Source organism: Pinus tabuliformis, chromosome 7 (genome assembly GCF_031772625.1).
Source record: "Pinus tabuliformis cultivar Carrire ecotype Pingquan chromosome 7, CPIR1, whole genome shotgun sequence".
NCBI lineage: Eukaryota > Viridiplantae > Streptophyta > Pinopsida > Pinales > Pinaceae > Pinus > Pinus tabuliformis.
The window spans coordinates 1,774,624,880-1,774,646,175 of record NC_142293.1 but is presented as its reverse complement, the minus strand read 5'-3'; positions in this window follow the sequence as shown (position 1 = coordinate 1,774,646,175).

The window sequence follows — 21,296 nt, the reverse complement described above, 5'->3', positions numbered from 1 at the left end:
CTCCAAATCTACAACTTTCTCCTTATCCTGCGTCGGTTGTTTATCTTTCTTCTGGGCCTCGGTAGTAGAGTGCTTCCTTGGTGACTCACGCATCGACATTCACCTCTTCTTCTTATCTTTCTTGGGATTGGGATTTTCATGCACTAATGTAGGCTTTAGCCTAGGCGACCTCGACACTGTAGGCACAGGAGTCGGAGCCTCCATGCTCACAACTTCCCGAGCCGCTCCTTCGGAGGCAACAGTTCCTCCGATGCTTGCAGTCTCACCTGGTCTAGACATAGTGCTAAGAATACACTGTTGGGTATCCTTAGGTAAAGAATAAAACACAATTTTGGTGACCAAATTTGCAAAAAACAGAGAATTCATAAATGACAGATAGCACAGCTCAAAAATTCTAAGGATGCAAAGTTTTCTCTGCTAGACGACCACGCGTAATTTATAGGCAAAATTGAATTCAAATTCGACCGTTCCCCCCAAAATCCGTCCATAAACGTTGATTTGGTGGCTTATCTTCAAATATTATAGCCTTAAATGCCACCCCCCCACTCGTCTTAATTGTCTCCTAGTTGTAAAATCATGAACAATAACTGTAATGGTCATTTTCAGGGTGTGATGCACATTATCTCCCCTCATAATGTAGCTCCCTTCACGTGTGTTCTGATACTGTGACATCACCCTTTTTCGCACAACCCCTTTGTCGCGTAGTTCCACCTAGTAGGCAGTGTAGTTTATAGTCCCATGCTCCCTTGCAGATGCCTAGAACACTAAGACTGTCCTGCTGTCATGTAGTCATTGAGCAAGATCCCATGTGTATGGCTTCACCTGAATTCCATTTACCCTTCCCAGAAATGGTTCTCCATTCAACTTTGAGAGTTGAACTGCGTTAGCATCTGTAATTTCCTTGATGACATATGGCCAGCCAATGCATCTGAAACTTTCTTGGAAACTTAGCGAACTTGCTATCATATAATAAAACGAAGTCATTTACCTTGAAGGTGTGCAATTTGATGTGTTGATCATGCCAAGATTTTTCACGTTCCTTCTGAACCTACTGATGGAATCCAGCCAAAATCCTATCTTAATCAAGCTCCATTAGATGCACAAGCCATTCTTCTAAGGCTCTGCGGTCCGCCATTCCTGTGAAAGCCACTATGCATAGACTAGGCACGATATATTCCATAGGAATTGCAACCTCTACACCATAAACCAATCGAAAAGGCGTCTGGCCTATTAGATTTTTACAAGTAGTCCTGTATGCCCATAATATTGCCGGTACGCACACGTCCCAATCATTTTGCCACACATTGCAAATCTTCCTTAGTGCATTCTCCAATACCTTATTAAAAGTCTCAATTGTTCCATTGGCTTGAGGATGATATGGTGTACTTTTCTGATGGTAAACGTGGAACTCTTTTGTCAGCACGCTGATCGTTTCATTGAGAAAATGTGTGGTAAGGTCGCACATCAATACCTTCAGGCAACTGAACCTGGTCAACACATATTCAAACAAAAAATTTGTTGTTGTTTCCCTTGTACAGTCCTTCATAGGCTGTGGCTCCACCCATTTGGTCAAATATTCTATCGCGACGATGATGAAGCGCGCACACGTCTTCTTACCTAGGGGCTGAATTGGTCCTACAAAATCAATTTCCCATTTCTCAAATGGCTGCAATGACACCTGCGGATTCAATGGTAGCTCATCCCTTTGTGATAGCCTGCCCATCCTCTGACATGCATTGCATGCCTTACAATATGATTTAGAGTCTTTATGAAGTGTCGGCCAACACAACACAACACGCAAATTTTTTTGTGTTGTTTCCTGTCCTACATAATGCCCTCCCACAACGCTTCCATGAACTTCAGCAAGGATACTATTTCATTCAAAACCAGGCACATATCATCGAAGTATCTCATCCGATCCCATTTTATACAAATGTCTGGAGATTACAGAGATATCTTTCGTGTGCACTACCAACTCTTTTTTCCATTGGCTGGTGTATCCTTCTAGAGTTGTCCGTGTAGTCAGAAAGTGGATAATATCCATAAAGTGGTTATCCACTACACGCACTATGAAGAGTTGCACGTCAGGAAACCATTCCTCCAAATTAGTAGGCTCCTCCCCCGTTTCAATGCGTGACAGATGGTCAAGTCCTGCATTCAACCTTCTTTGTTTCGAAATTACCTCAAAATCATATTCTCGAAATAACAACAACCATATGCATATCCATGCCCCCCCCCCAAACACATGCTTATTGACTAGATACTTCAATGCAAAATGGTCTGTGTACATCTTGAAATGTCTGCCCAACAGATAGTGTCATACTTTCTAGAGCATATACACCATATCCAATACTTTGCACTCTGTTTTGGAGTAATTCTTCTTAGCCTTTGACAACTTTTTTCTTGCAAATGATATAGGGTGATCCAGTTCTCCTTCGCCAGCATGTGTTGGCATTGCTCCCAAAGCAATACATGAGGCATCAACGTGCACATGGAATTCTTTCTTCCAGTTGAGGAAGATCAAGATTGGTGTCGTAACCATTTTCTCCTTCAAGACATCAAGACTACGCTGACATTCTTCATTCCAACATAATGTAGCATCCTTCTTTAGCAACTTCTCCATTGGCGCGGTAATCTAAGCATAAGCCTTAATAAACTTCCAATAGTACCCAGTATGGCGTAGCATTGCACACAACTATTTAACACTCCTTGGGTCTTCCAAATTGATTATTACCGCAATCTTAGCAAGGTCCACTATGATTCCTTTCTTGCATACCACATGACCTAGCAAAATCCCAAAAGGGACACAAAGCAGGCACTTCTTTAGGTTCGGTGTGATCTGATACCTTTGGCACATGTCCAACATTAAGCGCAGACTGGTTACATGGCACTTTACTAGTCCAAACACTCTCCAGTCATCAAAATATACCTCCAAGAATTTTTGAATAAATTATTTTAACGTCGTGATGACTACGGGAGATAATATTGTCTCTGCATTCTTGAGTCCGAAGGGAATCACTGTGTACTGAAAACATCCTCATTCTATCGCGAAGGTTGTCTTACTCTTGTCTTCTAGTGTGATCTTGATCTAATGGTATCTAGAGAACCCATTAGTAAATGAATAGGGCTCTTGTCCTCCAACATTGTCCAATACCTTCTAAGTAAATGATGTCAGGAAAGGATCATGGACATAGGCATCGTTAATCTTTCTTAGATCTACACAAATCCTTATTTCATCCTTTTGCCTCTTTTCCTGAACTACCATTGGACTCACCGAATCAGATTCCTCCATCGGTTCAATAATACCCTCCTCGAGCATCTTGTCCAACTCCAAGTGAACCATTTCCTTGTATTAGGGATTAAGGCGATATGGCCTCTACTTATTGGGCTTCGCATCTAGTTTCAAAGTTATTTTCATCACTCTAAAATTGCCTATGATGTCTTTTAGGTCTGAAAATTTTGTAGGGAATAAATCCTGATATTCTTGAAGAAACTCAATGACTTTATCTATTGTAGCATCATCCCAGTAATCCCCAATGTTCGCAAACTTCAGCTTTGCCTCTGTGCCAATGTTTACTTGCCTAGTTTTCAATGGTGTGGTGATATCTAGGTTCTCTATCTGCTGACCTTCAACCTCATAGTGGCCTTCTGCTTCTGGGATATTGATATTCCTTGGATCCTAATCCTTTGCTTTAGCAGCCATATTATAGCATTCCAGCACATGGCACAATTGGGTGCTCCAATCTACTTGAACCAATTCCAAAGGATCCTGCGGGATTGGGAAGATCATTGCCTTAACCTCCCGCCGTGCCTCATCAATGCTTTCAAACCCATCTTCAAAGCTGAATTTCATCAAAAAATATTCTCTTAAGACATCCTACTCCATGGTGTCGTGGCATAGCTCCATTTCCAAATACCAATTCATAGGGATTATGTGCAGAGTGTGATAGAATAAATGCACCCATTCTAGATATGGCTCTGTTATCACTCATGTTGTCCCTAAAGCTCCTTAAAGGGATACGGCCGAGGTAACCACAAACCAATATTTGGACTGCAGGTCCTAGCCTACCTGCAGTCAGAGAGGACTCTCTCTTTATGATTTAGCTTTTTTTGAAGATGATATTAGTCTAGTTATTGAGTTCAAGGGGTTTTGTTTATGTTTGGTGGGAAGGATGATGTTTTCAAGTAGAGAGGAAATGCATAGTGTGGTAAGTTTCAAACCATTAGTCATGGAGTCATGGAGTAAGACTACTGGTGCGTTTTCTTGGTCACAAGAGGACTGAGGAGCAAGGTAGCTGCTCATGAAATAATACTCAAGCTGAATGGAGATGGATTGAAGGCTAAGGAATGAGAGGCAACAAAGAATCTCTCAATCAGGTTAGTAGAGGGAAGATGAATGAGCTCTATCTAGGATCAGCTAAGAATTCTTAAACAACAGTCATTCATATGTGAAATAGATCAAACATGAGCCATAAAGGAATTCATATTTATGCCTAAATCAAGAGGAAAACATTAAGAAGCCACAGAAACTGAGCATAGAGTGCAGCTAAGCAAATTCTAAACCAATCTTTTGTTCTGTGACTTAAGCATGTATGAAATTGAAATAACAGAGGTGAGAAACACTTATTGATCCATATAGCAGCACATGAATTTCATCATTCACTCTTCAACCATTAAAAACACTTCAAACAGTCCATCCTCCAAGCTTTTAGCAGTCTTTGATTAAAGAAATCATATCAGATACAGAGCGAGTCTCTAGAGGAGTCATACAACCAACCACCCCTTAAAACAGTGCAGAGGGTGGTATATAAAGAAAAATAGCTACAGACCTCCCTTGAACAGGTGTCAAGGGGGAAAATATCTCAAAAATATCTCTCAAAACAGATCAAAGAGATCTGTGCAGTCATTGTCACTGAAACTAATCTATGCTGGAAATAAATGCAAAAAACATATTAAAACAGCTACGCTGGGCCAGTTGGCATCTCAAGTCATGTAAACAAGGGCTGCGCATGAGGCTGCAGCCTTTAAAATGAGTGTAGAGAGGTCTTTGAGTCGTGTGTTGGCCTCATGGCCATAACTGCAAGTTGGGGAGCCATAACGGCTTAATGATGCTTTGCTGAATCTGCTGGGGCCCTTCTGTTTTCATCTGCTTCGGAAGATTTTGACTGATACTCTCTGCCGCTTCCCTGATACTCTTGGCTTCAAAAATGCTCTAAGCTGTCACATCATCTCATTAGTGGCCGTTATTTGGCCCAAGTACCTGCTGCGAGGCGCTTTGTTACTTCTGGGTGGTTATCGGCCCTTGGCCGACTCAAAATGCTTTAGCAACACTTAAAATCACGAACTGGATGAGCAAAGGGTCATTGAAGTCCTGCTGAGGTGAAAACCCTACGTTTGGAGCTAATCTGGGCCTGGGGTGATCGAAATTGATTAAAGAATGACTCTGTTCCCTTGATGAAGAGGCGCGCGCGGCATATATATGAATAATATGAAAAATAGCCCCTTTTCCTTTATAACAGGCAAAATGCCCATTTTTCCAGCAAAAATCGCGAAAATATGGGCGGGCGCGGCACTGTTCATTAGATTAAATGCTGGCTGTTGGATCCGGCACGGGCCGATCCAACAGCTCGCGCTAAATCGCATCGGGGCAGACCATTGGTCCCAACACAAAAAACCTCTGATGGAGCGATATAGCTTGCGGACCCGAAATGCCTATAGGCTCTTTCTTTATGGAGATCGGGTCTGGCCCATCGGCGAACCCAACTCGACGGATTTTAATAAAAATGATAAGCGGACCCGAAAGCTTTTACAAACCCGCCCTGATAATATTTCAGCTCCGCCATATCGGAGCCAAACATAAAGGGTGATCGCCGATCAAACATGGGCCGTTGATTACGTCGGCATTTCTCTATCAGCGGGGACATGGGGGCTGCCACATAGAAACGCCGAAAACCCATCGGACCCGAAAAGTTATACAGGCCCTCTTTATTTTATTTCGGGTCCAACCCATCGGCGGAACCCAAATCGGCGGTTTTAACAGTGGAATGGGTCCGCGGACCTGAAAACCCTTAACACTCCATTTGATAACTCATCGGCTCTGGCCAGTCGGAGCTTTCCCACTTGTCTGTGCAAAGGCCCCTTTCGGACCCGAAATCTTTTATGCACCGCACCTTATAACTTTTCGGCTCCGCCAACCAGAGCCATATGGGAGCGATGCGATTAATCGAGGGCCGTTGATCTAGGTAGGGGCGATGGATGGCTATGATTAAGTCGCAGCATTGGCTATTGACAAAATGGCCATCGGTGAAACATATATATATGGATTGCAATGCACACTACGATACGCCGATCGCCGACATGCGATCAGCGATAAACAATCAGAGGCCTATATCTATGATGTTTAACATGTGTCTGCCCCCTCCCGACATCAATATCGCATCGGAGGGGGACCAAAAGGGAGCTTTTTGCATTGGAGCAAGGCTTTTTGATAAAAGAGAAGCTTTGGTGAAATCGGAGGGGTCTCCTTTGGCATTTCAAATGGTTTTTGAGCCATCGGAAGGGGTTCGATGGCCCAAAAAGGAAGAATTTTATTCCATTTGAGGGATTTTCATGGTTTTTTGCATGTTAAATGGCCCGAAACAGGGGTTTATGCCTCTAAAAAGGCAAAACAAGGCAAAAAGATGGTTTTATATACATATGAATGGAATTTTATGCTTTGTGAAGGAGTCAAAAAGCATTTGGGAGGTTTTATGGAGTGATGAAGGGCTTTATGCATTGGAGGGAGTCCAAAATGCATGAGAAGATGGTTTGAGGGGGGTGATGAGGGTTCTTGCTAAGTTTCAGATAAACTTAGCAATTTCCGAGGATGTATATGGTTATTTTTCAACCAAGGGGAGGGGATAAGTATATAGGGGAGTTATATACATAGTTTTAGTGGGGGAAGGGGAAATAGATAGGGAGCTACATAGTAGTGTTAGTAGTTAACATGAAAAGTGTTAAGAAAGCGCTAAGTATGTGAATCTTAGGTTATTAAGAGGGAAAATGACTTATAGAAGGAGTATGGACATTCCTTGAGTGAAGCAGATCTTCACCAAGGCAAATCATATGGAACATGATGAATCTAAGAGGTATCAAGCAGATCTTGACCTCTTTTAGGGGAAGTTAGTGAGTGATTTGGGGAAAGAGGAAGAAGGGGAAGTTAGACATGCATTTCTTAAAGTCCTCCAACTGAAAAACTGCCTTCAACTTGTGATATGATAGATATAACACTTGACAATATGAAATGGATCACAAGCCATGATTCTGCAACCACAAAGCTACCTACCCGACCTACTCACCTAGAATTTTCTCTTCTTTTGGTTTGGGTGCACTTGAACTAGCATACCAAGCTTTTCATTATTTCTTGTTGCTTGTGCTCCTATCTACTTCTACACTTATTTCAGCCAGGGGCTCAGATTAAGCTGTTGAGCACCCTTGTTTCTCTACCTAACTACAAATCTGCCAAGATTAAGCTGTTTGGACAGATGTTAATTCTCTATATTCTACAACATGAAATTGAAACCCATGGAAGCCAAGATTAAGCTGTTTGGCCTTCCCATGCTTGAAAAATGATCAAAATGGACTACTCATCAAGACTGGAACAAAGCAGTGGCATTTATATTAGCTCACTTTCACGGATACTTCTCTATCCATCTGTATCAAATATGGAGAATTGCAGCAAACAAAGTATGACATATTTGGCATGTAAAAATGTCGATCATGAAATATGTTTAACCTGCCGCAGCAGGAGGCTAATAGGCTCCATTCCATATACCTTATTCCATTGGGCCAAATTATCGTGTGGATCATTCCTCCCATCATACTTCTAAGTGACCCATACTTTAGGTAAACCAAATCATGTTCTCATCATCCTTCTATAATCGCGCCACTCATCAAAGTTGTTTGTGTGCGTACCCCACCATCAAGCGGGTGTAGTGCGCAATTCCAAGTCCAATGACTGAAAGCGTCAATCCTCTGAAACTTCTCATTCAAAGGCATCCAAAAATTTATCTACATCACTTAAACCATCGTAATAAGGTTATTTTCTTACCTCCGATGACACACAATGCAACGATTTGGTCATCATGTTTTAGTGCAGTGTGGATACTTCATGAAGCCTGTTTTGCCAATGCTCTAACTCTTCGTCTGAATCCAAGGTACATGAAATTTTGTGGTCCCATGCAATTTGTCTGTTAGTTGTCAGATTAACCTAGTCTTGGTCTCACACTGTTATTTTATAGATCTGATCTAAATCGTCATCACTTTGCTCATAGTCACGGACCAGTTCCGTATAGCGCGTCCTTCTATAGGGTCCAATGGTACTACAACGCGGAGCGATTTTATTTCAAACGACATTGTCTACTTCTTCAAATTGATGACCCAATTCATTTCGATAGCCTAATAAATTCCTAGGAGCGCGGGGTATCGATTGTTATCATAAACAATCTCTATTACTTCAAAATCAGCCAGCGCGCTTGCACCTTCTATATCTATAGTAACTCCCTGCAATCATCCCATAGGTATAATCTTTTTTTGGTTCACCATCATCAGTTGAATCAGAGACCACTGCAGTGTAGGTCTCCCCTTTCTCTCCCAGGTTTGTTTAGGCAATACGTTTTCTTTAGATCCAAAATCCAAAATAACTTGGTCCATCTCATAGTCTCCTATTTGTTTGGTAAGCCTCATCTCGCACCCTGTTCTTTTCTTATGCTTACCAATATTTTTGACTATGCGGGGTCCATCAAAAGTATTATCCTTACCGGAACATTTTTTTATCAACTCTCGTAGCCCTTTTAGAGCCTTGCTACCATGTAGTAGTTTCATACAAGTCTCCAAGAAGATGGTAAGCATAGAGGGGTCAACCTCTGCATGCAGTTTGTCCTAACTTCTTGAGGTAGAGGCCTCAGCAAAGCTTTTCTTTGCTTCCAAAAAATTTCCCTTCACATGCTCCAGATAAAACCCAACCTCCTTTTTTTGATCCTTGTGGACCCATCCACCTTCTTCAGGCTACTTTCCCATATCATCACCAATTGCGATCTCACTTAGCAATACAATATTCACATTCAGAGCCTCTTCGTAGGGATCGACCCTCATCATTTTTATGTTCTGGGTAGGATGCTGAGGCTACATCTTCTTCTTCTACATCTTGGCCATTAGCACAGGATATTCTTTGATTGTGTTGTCAAACTGAGTATAGTATTGACATGACGGGCTTGTATGATTCATACACTCCTGTGCGTAGTATCCTGGCATTCCGCAATTGTAACAAATGACTTGCCCCCGACCCCTACCAAGTCCTCCTCCTCCTTGGCCTCATTCACACCCCTGACATCCTCTACACATTTCGCCAATGCCTTTATTCAAAGGCCGAGTTTATGCTTGCATTCGATACTTAGGCGTCCTCTCATCATTAATTCATAGCTTCGATAGTGGTGCTCATCATGGCCCACCGATTTGTAGAATTCGTAGAACAATTGTTGTGGAGTCTTTACAAACTTTTGTAGCAAATTACAATTGTCTATTACATGTTTTCTAGCTACTTAACAAATAGCGCACCATAGCGTGGGCCTCGCACTTGGCCCTACTAAAGCTTCTTGCCTTAGGGGCATAACCCCCCCTCCTGTGATGTAATTCGTGAAGACATGGAAGTGATCTTTATCATGCCCCTGGTTTTTACACTTGAGACACAAAACTTCTTCGCGCACCTCTGGCCAAGCCACTTTTTCCTTTTTCAAGCTTTGCAACTCCAAGTAGAGGTTCCGAAACTCTGCATGAATCTGTTGAACTCCCAAAGAAGCGTCCTCGATAAGTGACTCATGTAATCTCATTGTGATTTCCAGTGCTTCTGCCTGAGTTCCTATCTTTTGTTGTGATAAAGAAATCCTTAAGTGGGGTTGGAGAATAGCTATAAGCCAATTGTAGTGTTGGTTATCTGTGAGATTCATACTAGCTTCGTGGATCCCACACTTTAGTCTTTGATCTAGCTCCCATGCCATTTCACCTGTTATAAAATTATATATTACGGAGCAATGGAACACATAAAATATTGCAGAAATATAAACACAGAAAACACATAAAACAAGAGAGACACAGATATACGTGGTTCACCCAGTTTGGGCTACGTCCACCCCGAACAACCAGTCCTTCCTTTCTATTATCCAGCAAGATGAAGAGACACAACCTACAGTAGATCTCCTGTAATATCCTCTATTTTCTCTCACAGTCTCACCTCTCTGCTTCTCGCTTAGAGAATACACATATATTACACAGACTCAATACAATGCTCTCATACAAAGAGAGGGGTTGCCTTCTACGGAAAAAAACCCTAAACTAAACATAAGTTCTACCGTCAAATCATCTACCTAATGAACAGCCCAGATTGACTAGAAATTACTATACTTTTACAAGGCAATTTTACATCTGTTTTTAGCTTCAGGGGCGCTGCCCCCGAAACCCCCTGCCGGGGGGGGGCTCCCCAAAGGTCATAGCCGCACCCTGTTGGACCCCCCTGTAGCAAATATTTTACGGGCGGCGTTGCCGCCCCATTCCAAACTGGGGTCCAATGTGGCGATACCTTTGAATATAGAAGATAATCAGGCTCCACACCCAACATCACCGGGCCTCATCATGATTTCCTTAAATCCAATTACTGACTACGATTGACATTTAGGCTTACCGAATTCCTTGTTCAAAGCAGTTTGAGTATCTGCCAACGATGCCCACGGATTATAAATGCAATACTTCACATACTATGTCAACACGCGGTCCTGCAAAGTGGTGACTAAATGTGCCTTCTTTATATTATCATATGTAGTTTTTTGTGCTATCCACATAGCCTTCGCAAGAAACCAAAATTGATCTGCACCCTCACTTCCTAAGCCCTTGAAAACTGGAAACTTCATCGTATCCTACATGTTAACCAGCGGTGGTGGTGGTGGTGGTGTGGGTGAAGGTGTACGTTGTGGAGGCGAAGCTGGAGGTGGTGTGGATGGATGAGGTATATGCAGAAAACCCTACCTTATCAATTGGATAGCAGTCTGTGGTGAAGCTTGTGCTGCTCCCTCATCGCCACTTGAAGGAGGTCCACTTAGTGCACTATATTCAGGACCTGTTTTTCCTTGATTTCTAAATATTCGTCCACTTCACATAGATCCAAACATCAAGGTAATGGCATAACCCTCTTTTCACACAAGAGCATCTTAATCCAACTATTCAAAGATCTCAAATACTTATCTCGCAATCCCCTAAAGAAGTGTCACTCTACTTCATTGTAACTAATTGAGGTATCAACCGTGAACTTTGTAACAAATCCTCTGATGACTCGATCAAGCCAGTGATCGAATTCATGTGCGATCTTATATTTAGAAGTTTCCAACCTTCGAACAAGCTCTTGGGTACACACTATTGGACCATTAAGGCTCCACCTTCCTTGGCCGTTTGCGAGTTTAGCGATCCACTCATATAGTTAGATTGGGAAGGTGCAGAAGAAGATTTTGTGTATTTCTATGTATAAATATATGTCCAACCACTGTTCTTTTTTCAGGTGTGTATTCCTGTTTTCTTGCGCTGTGAATTCGTGGATCCTTCTATCCAACCACTTCTCAATTTTCTTCTTGGTCAGATTCTAGTTATGTGACATCACACATCTATTTGTGCAGAACCCGTTCCCAGCAACAAAACCATTTGTTGGCTTAGGGGGTCCTAACCCAACTTTAGAGTTAGTTGTGCCAAAAAAATCCCTACACTACTGGCCCTTTCGGAATCCGAAAGCTTTTACAAACCCGCCCTGATAATATTTCAGCTCCGCCATATCGGAGCCAAACATAAGGGGTGATCGTCGATCAAACATGGGCCGTTGATTTGGTGAAGGGGTTGGACGGCAGAGATTACGTCGGCATTTCGCTATCGGCGGGGACATGGGGGCTGCCACATAGAAACACCGAAAACCCATCGGACCCGAAAAGTTATACAGGCCCTCTTTATTTTATTTCGGGTCCGACCCATCAGCGGAACCCAAATCGGCAGTTTTAATAGTGGAATGGGTCCGCGAACCCGAAAACCCTTAACACTCCATTTGATAACTCATCAACTCCGGCCAATCGGAGCTTTCCCACTTGTCTGTGCAAAGGCCCCTTTCGGACCCGAAATCTTTTATGCGCCGCGCCTTATAACTTTTCGGCTCCGCCAGTCGGAGCCATATGGGAGCGATGCGATTAATCCAGGGCCGTTGATCTGGGCGGGGGCAATGGATGGCTGCGATTAAGTCGCAGCATTGGCTACCGGTAAAACGGCCATTGACGAAACATATATATATGGATTGCAATGCATACTGCGATACGCCGATCGCCGACATGTGATCGGCGATAAACAATCGGAGGCCTATATCTATGATGTTTAACATGTGACTGCCCCCTCCCGACAGCGATATCGCATCGCAGGGGGACCAAAAGGGAGCTTTTTGCATCAGAGCAAGGCTTTTTGATAAAACAGAAGCTTTGGTAAAATTGGAGGGGTCTCCTTTGGCATTTCAAATGGTTTGTGAGCCATCGGAAGGGGTCCGATGGCCCAAAAAGGAAGAATTTTATGCCATTTGAGGGATTTTCATGGTTTTTTTCATGTTAAATGGCCCAAAAAAGGGGTTTATGCCTCTGAAAAGGCAAAACAAGGCAAAAATATGGTTTTATATACATATGAATGGAATTTTATGCTTTATGAAGGAGTCAAAAAGCATTTGGGAGGTTTTATAGAGTGATTAAGGGATTTATTCATTGGAGGGAGTCCAAAATGCATGAGAAGATGGTTTGAGGGGGGTAATTAGGGTTCTTTCTAAGTTTCAGATAAACTTAGCAATTCCCGAGGATGTATATGGTTATTTTTCAACCAGGGGGAGGGGATAAGTATATAGGGGAGTTATATACATAGTTTTAGTAGGGGAAGGGGAAATAGATAGGAAGCTACATAGTAGTGTTAGTAGTTAACATGACAAGTGATAAGAAAGCGCTAAGTATGTGAATCTTATGCTATTAAGAGGGAAAATGACTTATAGAAGGAGTATGGACATTCCTTGAGTGAAGCAGATCTTCACCAAGGCAAATGATATGGAACATGATGAATCTAAGAGGTATCAAGCAGTCTTGACCTCTTTTAGGGGAAGTTAGTGAGTGATTTGGGGAAAGAGGAAGAAGGGGAAGTTAGACATGCATTTCTTGAAGTCCTCCAACTGAAAAAATGCCTTCAACTTGTGATATGATAGATATAACACTTGACAATATGAAATGGATCACAAGCCATGATTCTGCAACCACAAAGCTACCTACCCGACCTACTCACCTAGCATTTTCTCTTCTTTTGGTTTGGGTGCACTTGAACTAGCATACCCAGCTTTTCATTCTTTCTTGTTGCTTGTGCTCCTATCTACTTCTACACTTATTTCAGCCAGGGGCTCAGATTAAGTTGTTGAGCACCCTTGTTTCTCTACCTAACTACAAATCTGCCAAGATTAAGTTGTTTGGACAGATGTTCATTCTCCATATTCTACAACATGAAATTGAAACCTAGGGAAGCCAAGATTAAGCTGTTTGGCCTTCCCATGCTTGAAAATTGATCAAAATGGATTACTCATCAAGACTGGAACAAAGCAGTGGCATTTAGATTAGCTCACTTTCACGGATACTTCTCTGGCCGTCTGTATCAAATATGGAGCATTGCAGCAAGCAAAGTATGACATATTTGGCATGTAAAAATGTCGATCATGAAAGATGTTTAACCTGCCGCAGCAGGAGGCTAACAATGGCTCCAATTGGGGATGGCTTTTCCATGTGACAAGCCAAGAACAGCAGGTCAGAATGCCTTGATCCTCTGTAGTTGTTGTTTAATTGAAAATTTCTTCTGTGCTAACTACTGAATGACTGGAACTTTAACTTCTTAATGCAGCACTCCTCCTTAACTGAAACACTGTGAAAAGTAAAGCATCGCCTGCTTTCTTCTACGTGCTTGATATTGCATACACTTTTGCTTGAGAACTAAACACAAAAAGGGAACAAAACTAGAGCTCTTCTTTTCTTGTCTTTGAACAGGCTGTAGATGTAACGCTAAAAAAAAGTCCTCTGTTTTGATACTACTGACTGAAGAAATGGAAGCCTGAATGCAGTATTTTTAATAGAACTTGCTGTTATAAGTAACAGCGCTACCCTTTTGACACCGAATGTTCAGAACAACGTTGAACTCTGCTTTGGGAAGCCATCTATCTCTTATTTGCGCACAGGTATCAAAACTGAATATTTTCTTTGAAATATTTCAAAGAACAAAGAACTGTAATGCTGCATTTTTTGCTCCTTTAACTCAAAATTGTGCTGTGTTTTTGTCCTAGCAATCGAATTGCTTTATTCAAACATAAAAGGAGAACGTTGAGTCTAAACAAAGACTAATATACAAATATATACACTGGCCTAAATTGCATTCAATAGATGGGAACATGGTAATGCTTTAATACTCGGCCATTAACCGGGCCTTCTTCAAGTGCGGAGGCATCTTCAGATTTGAGGAAATAAGTATTATTTCCTTGTACAACGCTGATGATAAAAGGACCTTTCCACAGGAAGTCAAACTTGGCATGCTTTCCCTTGTCTTCTCGTCTTGAGTCCCACTTTAGAACCTTGTCGCCAATAAAGAAATCCTCAGCTTTAGCCCTCTTGTGAAACGCCTTGTTCAGCCTCTCTTGTAACATTTGAGCTCTGTCATACACCTATTCTCTGGTCTGCTGAAGGTGAATGGTCTGATTGATCCTTCGTTGAATATCATTTGGTTCAGCTTGAACCTCCTGCAACAGCCTCATGATGGAAATGCCCAAAGAAGATGGGAATCTGGCTTCCATACCGTAAACAAGCTCATAAGGGCTCATCCCAATTGATTTTTTTGTTGAAAACCTGTTTGCCCAAAGGGCATTGGTGAGCTTTTTATGCCAGTTCTTCTTGCTTTCTTCCAAGGTCTTCTTAATGATACTGATCAGGCTCTTATTAGATGACTCGGCTAAGCCATTACCTTGAGGGTAATAGGCTGTGGAATGGCCTAAAGTGATATGGAATTTATGGCAAAAATTGATCATCTTTTTGGATTTGAAAGCAACGGCATTGCCAGTGATGATCTTCTCAGGGCAGCCAAATCTAGAAAGGATATTGCACTCAAGGAATTGGATAATGGCGGTGTCATTGCCTTGCCTACATGGGATGGCCTCAATCCACTTAGTGAAATAGTCGGTGGCTGTTAAGATCCACTTATGCTGGCCTGAGGAGAAGGGATGGATTTCTTCAATGAAGTCAAGACCCCATTGTTGAAAAGGCTTCTCGGTTGAGATGGGTTTAAGAGGCAAAGGGAGCAACTTTTTCTTGCCTTCAAAGATTTGGCAATTGTGCCATGAGGTGGCAAACTTCTTTACATCTACAAACAAAGTGGGCCAATAGAAACCAGCCCTTAAAATTTTATCAGCAGTGGACTTCCAATATAGATGTCCTCCATAGTCCCCTGCATGGAATTCTTTCATGACATTGTTAGTTTCATTCACAATCAAGCAGTTAAGTAATATACCTTCATGAATTTTCCAAAATAATGCACCACCTAAGACACAAAATTTCAAAGCCTTCATTCTTAAAAATCTCTTCTTGGTCCTGGACAATCCTGGGGGAGCACACAGGTTTAACAATACAAAGAAAATATCAGCATACCATGGGGATTGCAAAAAGGTGTCACTGATTTGTGGAGTCGCCAGCTCTTGTTCATTGTCCAGTTGGTTGATGTCTAAGGCTTGAAAGTTTGTTTCAGACATCAGTTTAGCTAAACCTTGTCCCTTTATTAGCTTGGTTGGTTTTATTTCTATGTCATACTCAAGAATGTTAGCAATCCACTTGCCTCTTTTGCCTTCTAACCCCTCTTGGTTTAATATGTCTTTTACAATAGCATTTGGCACATAAGCAATCACATGTGAATATAAAATATAAATTCAGAATTCCTTGATTGCTTTAACAAGGGCATAGGCTTGCTTCTCCATGATTGGTTTTTTCAGGGGTGCATCTCTTAAGGCTCGGCTGAAAAATGCAATTGGCTTTTCAGTTCCTTGATCATCCTTTTGCAAAAGGACAACAGCTATAGTATTATCAGATGCAAATGGAAATATGATAAAGTCCCTATCAAATTTTCGACTTGTGAGGACTGGGGCTTGAGTTAAGGCTGATTTAATGACCTCAAATGCTTGCTTGGCCTCTATAGACCACTTTACCTTGGCATCTTTCTTGAGCATGTTGTTTAGCATTCTTATAAGCTCAGCCAAGTTTGGAATAAGCCTCCTTAGGAAATTGATTTTCCCAAGGAATGCTTGCAATTCTTTTATATTTCTAGGATATGGGATTTGCAATATGGCTTGGATCCTTTCCGGATCAATTATAATACCATCCTTTGAGATGATATGTCCAACTAATTTGCCTTCTTCAAGGCCAAAGAGAGACTTCTTGGGATTCAAGGAAATGCCATATTTCCTACATGTGATGAATATTTGCCTTAGGTATTTTAGGTGCTCTTTACCAGATTTGGAGAAAGGGGTTAAGTCATCAAGGTAGACAACTAGGAAATCATGGATTTCCTTGGTGAATGCAATGTCCATTTCCCTTTGAAAGGTGGCACCAGTGTTCTTTAGGCCGAAAGGCATTTTAACATACTTGAATGTTCCCCACGGTGTGGTAAATGCTGTCTTGTCTTGGTCATCCGGGTGAACAAGTATTTGGTTGAAACCTGAAAAGCCATCGAGCAGGGAAATTCGTGATGACCCCACTACTCTCTGTAGAATGTGATCCATTTTGGGCAAAGGATAGTGGTCCTTTAGGGAGACTTGATTTAGATTTCTGAGATCTACACAAAGTCTGATCTCATTTGTTTTCTTTCTTGTGGGAACTAAGTTTGACACCCATTCGGAAAATCTGATGGGTGCTATGATTCCTGCCTCATACATCCTCTTTACCTCCTTCTCAACCAAGGGAAGGAGCATGGGGTTGATTCTTCTAAGTTTTTTTTTGAAAGGCTTTTGATTTGGTTTTAAGGGAATGGTGTGTTGGATTACTGAGGTATCATAGGACTTCAAGTCCTCATAACACCAAGCAAAGACATCTTGGAATTCTTTGAACAAATCCACATACTTTGGTTTTTGACCAGGAGGCAAAGATTTAGACAGTTTGATCATTTTGGGCTTCTCTACTGTCCCAATGTTGTATTCTTCTATGGCAGTGTTTATAAGCTGCATTTTTGGCTTTTTGGGCACATCATTTGCATCAAACATGTCTTCTAGTGGAGTGAGGCCAACCTGGAGAAAATTGTCTTTTAGATAAATAATCCCGACCTCTGTTTTGTCTATTTCCTCTAAATGAATTTGTTTCAGCTCTTTAATGTTTGCATTGTCAAAGACTATTGGGCTTAGGATCTGTCTGGCTATTACAGTTGTTACAGCTTGCTGATTTTCGTTTGAGGCTTGTTGTTGTGGGTCCTCCATGGTATCCTCATCAATGTTTAGGCCTGCAAATTCATGTTGTAAGGTAAGAAAATTGTATATTTGAGCATCATCCTCGAACACTCGCCAGTCTTTAATGTTATTTGGGACAACAGGCCTATGTTTTATTTCAGCAGTGAAATGGTGATTTGGCTCAAAGGGAAGCTTGCATGTACTAGCGAAAGTGGCTAGGCTGTGAGCATGAATGTTATGATTTCTTGAAATCTTGGCAAGCTTGGATTCAGTGAAGGTATCAAGTATTGCAGTGGCAGCAGTCCTATAAGCTCTTAGCCTTCTATCATTGGTAACAAAGTTGCCTTTCATTTGTTGGATTACTAGGTCTGAGTCACCTAGAATGGAAACTTTGGCAGCTCCTAAAGCTTTGAGCAGCTTAAGGCCTAAGAGGAGTGCCTCATACTCAGCCATGTTGTTGGTGCATTTGAAATTCAGTCTATAAGCATGACCCTCTACATGGTTGTTATGTGCATTGTGAATCCATATTCCTGCCCCTGCTCCTAACTTGTTAACAGAGCCGTCAAACTCTAAATACCATGTGATTTCTTGCTTGTGGTTAGTATTAAGAGTTTCAGTCATTTTAGGATTGGGCAGACCCGAGTCTTGTGTTTCGGGAGGTTTTTCTTGTGTGCTGGTTGCATTGGCTGTTGTGACAGTCTCATGGGTATGTGCAACCGATTCTTCATTGATGTGTGCTTGTTGTACTAAAGCCATAGGCTTATCATCAGTTGGAGGACTTGTTTCATCATTAAACAAAATGAAAGAATACATATCAGAATGGATTGAGTAAATTGGAAAGTTTTGGGGCTTTTCCTCACTACTTACCACATACTTCATCAGTGTTTCTCTATACATTCTCTTGGGTTGCCCAAAGACTGATATAGTGGCATAAGAGAGGTATAATTGGAGAGATCCTTGGAGTTTTGCTCCCCAAGATATTGATAAGAGCATGCCATACTTTGGTGGGATGTCAGCAACCACCACGTCCATTAGGATTGTCCTGTTGGGAAATTAGACTAAGGAGACACATAAGTCTTTGATTAAGCCTAAACACTTGACCTGACTTGAGTCAAAGGAGAATAGATCTTTGTAGGGTCTTGTGACATCGAGGTTTAGTTTCTCCATTACAGCTTTAGGCATAAGATTGTGTGAGGCACCTGAGTCAAACATAGCATTGTGCAAGACTTTGTCATGAATGTGAAAACTGACATAAAAGGGTGGAACAAATCCATATGTTGATTTTCCATTAACTTCAGGACCGAACAACAGCTCAGGGGTATCATCTAAAACATTTACATCATCCTTGACCTCTGGCATTTGAAGTGATCTTTGAATTTGTTGCCTATAAACATCATGTTTGGCAAGTTCTGAGAGGGGGATGGATATTTTAAGTTTTCCAATCTCTGCCTCTAAATTAAATGGCTTTTCCAATGGTGTCTTGGTGTTGATGACGGCAGTTTTTTCTTTTTCATTTGAATTATCAATGATTTGCTCTTGTATATCAACGTTATAGGAATTGATTGCTTGCGTTTTTTCAGTTTTAAGAGGGATTTTTGGAACGCTGTTCAAGTTCTCTTTTGAGGAAGAAGGTGGCAAAGGCTGATCAACAGAAGGTTGTATGTCTGTTATGTCCTCTACAGTCACTTGGTGTGGATTTGGGATAGTTATATCAGCTGTTTCTGTTATAATAGCCTTGCCTCTAATCTGGTTGGGCTGTTTGCCCTCCTTTGGTTTAACTTTTTCGGGCACATCTATGGTTCTTGTCCTCAGCTTATACTGTTTGTGGACTTCATAAATAGCTGAATCATAACCTTGTTTAAAGTCAAAAGACTCACCAGAGTTAGTCTGAAATTGATTTATCTCATGGTCATCTTAGTCTTCTTGGGTTAGAAAAATTTGTTTCTCACCCTTCAAATCCATTAAGTTCATGTGAGTGTCTTCTATGGGTTCATTAGAAGTGGATGCCTCTGCGTAATTTTCTTGAAAAGGAGGTCTTATATCATGGTCTGGGCTAGACCTACCAGCGTTTGGATTTTGATTTTTCCTGAAATTCAAGTTCCTGACAGTGTTAGCTTGCTGCCCGTCCCATGATGACTTCCTCTCAACACTCTCTACTCTGTCTCCCAGCCTGTGCATGCCATTGATAATAGCATCTAGCTTTTGATATAAGGCTGAGGGCTCTTCCTTGAAGGTGGTTCTTCTCTCAGTTCTAGCTCTGTTTCTTTTGGCAATTAAATTTTCCTCCACAGTGACAGCCACGTTTTGCATGTCTGCAAGGCTGTTAGGGGCTCTTTCTTTTAACTGGTAGGCCATATCTGGGTCGAATCCATCAGGGAATTTATACAAGGCAAGGTCAGGTGGGGGCCTTAAGTTTTGTGGGATAGCATTATAAACGCTATTGAACCTTGCACAATAGTCCAAGACTATTTCTTGTGGACCTCTTTTGATTGTATCGTATTCAGCTAGTATGTGCAAGGGATCTTTCTTTTTCTCCCATCTGTTGATAAATGACTGGTATAAGCCTTCTGGGTCTGCTATGGAATTGGCTTGGAGTGCTCTAAACCAAGTCCTGACATCGCCTGTCAAACTTTGGACAAAAATCTTCATTCTCACACCATCAACGTCAATCTCATAGCTTTCAAAGTAATCCTGCATTTTCTTTGTATGCTGAAGGGCTGTGCAGGCACTTGTGCCATCAAAATATGTGATTTTAGTTTGGTAATCCTGAGGCATAGCTCCAGGATTAGCAGGTAATTGCAAAGGTGCATATCTGTTAGCCATATTCACAGGGATAAGAGGGACAATAGGAACAACTGGGATAATAGGAGTAGTAGTGGTAGTATGTGCAGTGAATGGAGGTGTGGAAGGAGTGGATGAAGAACAAGGGGAAATAGGGGTTGAAAGAAATAAAACTTTGGCAGGGGTTGGGCCACAGTTTGGTTGAACTATCACAGGAGTAGAATTAGCAAAATCCTCCTTTAGCTCTAATTTCCTGAGGTTTCTTTGGATCAAATTCGGATTTTCAAAGGCAGCTGTAGGATTTGGGTCTAGATTTGACCTTGTATAACATGAATTCTTCCTGGGAGCCAGCTTCTGGCTTGTTTTTTCGGGGATTTTCTAAGAATATATGAGTTAGAAAGAAACTTTTGAAGGTCTGGTTCTTTCCCAGTGGAGCTTTCCAACTTGATTTGTGAAATTATCTGAGGATGTCCCCAGTGGAGTCGCCATTATGTTATCACTCAGGTTGTCCCTAAAGCTCCTTAAAGGGATACGGCCGAGGTAACCACAAACCAATTTTTGGACTATAGGTCCTAGCCTACTTGCAGTCAGAGAGGGCTCTCTATTTATGATTTAGCTTTGTTGAAGATGATATTAGGCTAGTTATTGAGTTCAAGGGGTTTTGTTTATGTTTGGTGGGAAGGATGATGTTTTCCAGTAGAGAGGCAATGCATAGTGTGGTAAGTTTCAAACCATTGGGCATGGAGTCATGGAGTAAGACTACTGGTGCGTTTTCTTGGTCACAAGAGGAATGAGGAGCAAGGTAGCTGCTCATGAAACAATACTCAAGCTGAATGGAGATGGATTGAAGGCTAAGGAATGAGAGGCAACAAAGAATCTCTCAATCAGGTTAGCAGAGGGAAGATGAATGAGCTCTATCTAGGAGCAGCTAAGAATTCTTAAACAATAGTCATTCATATGTGAAATAGATCAAACA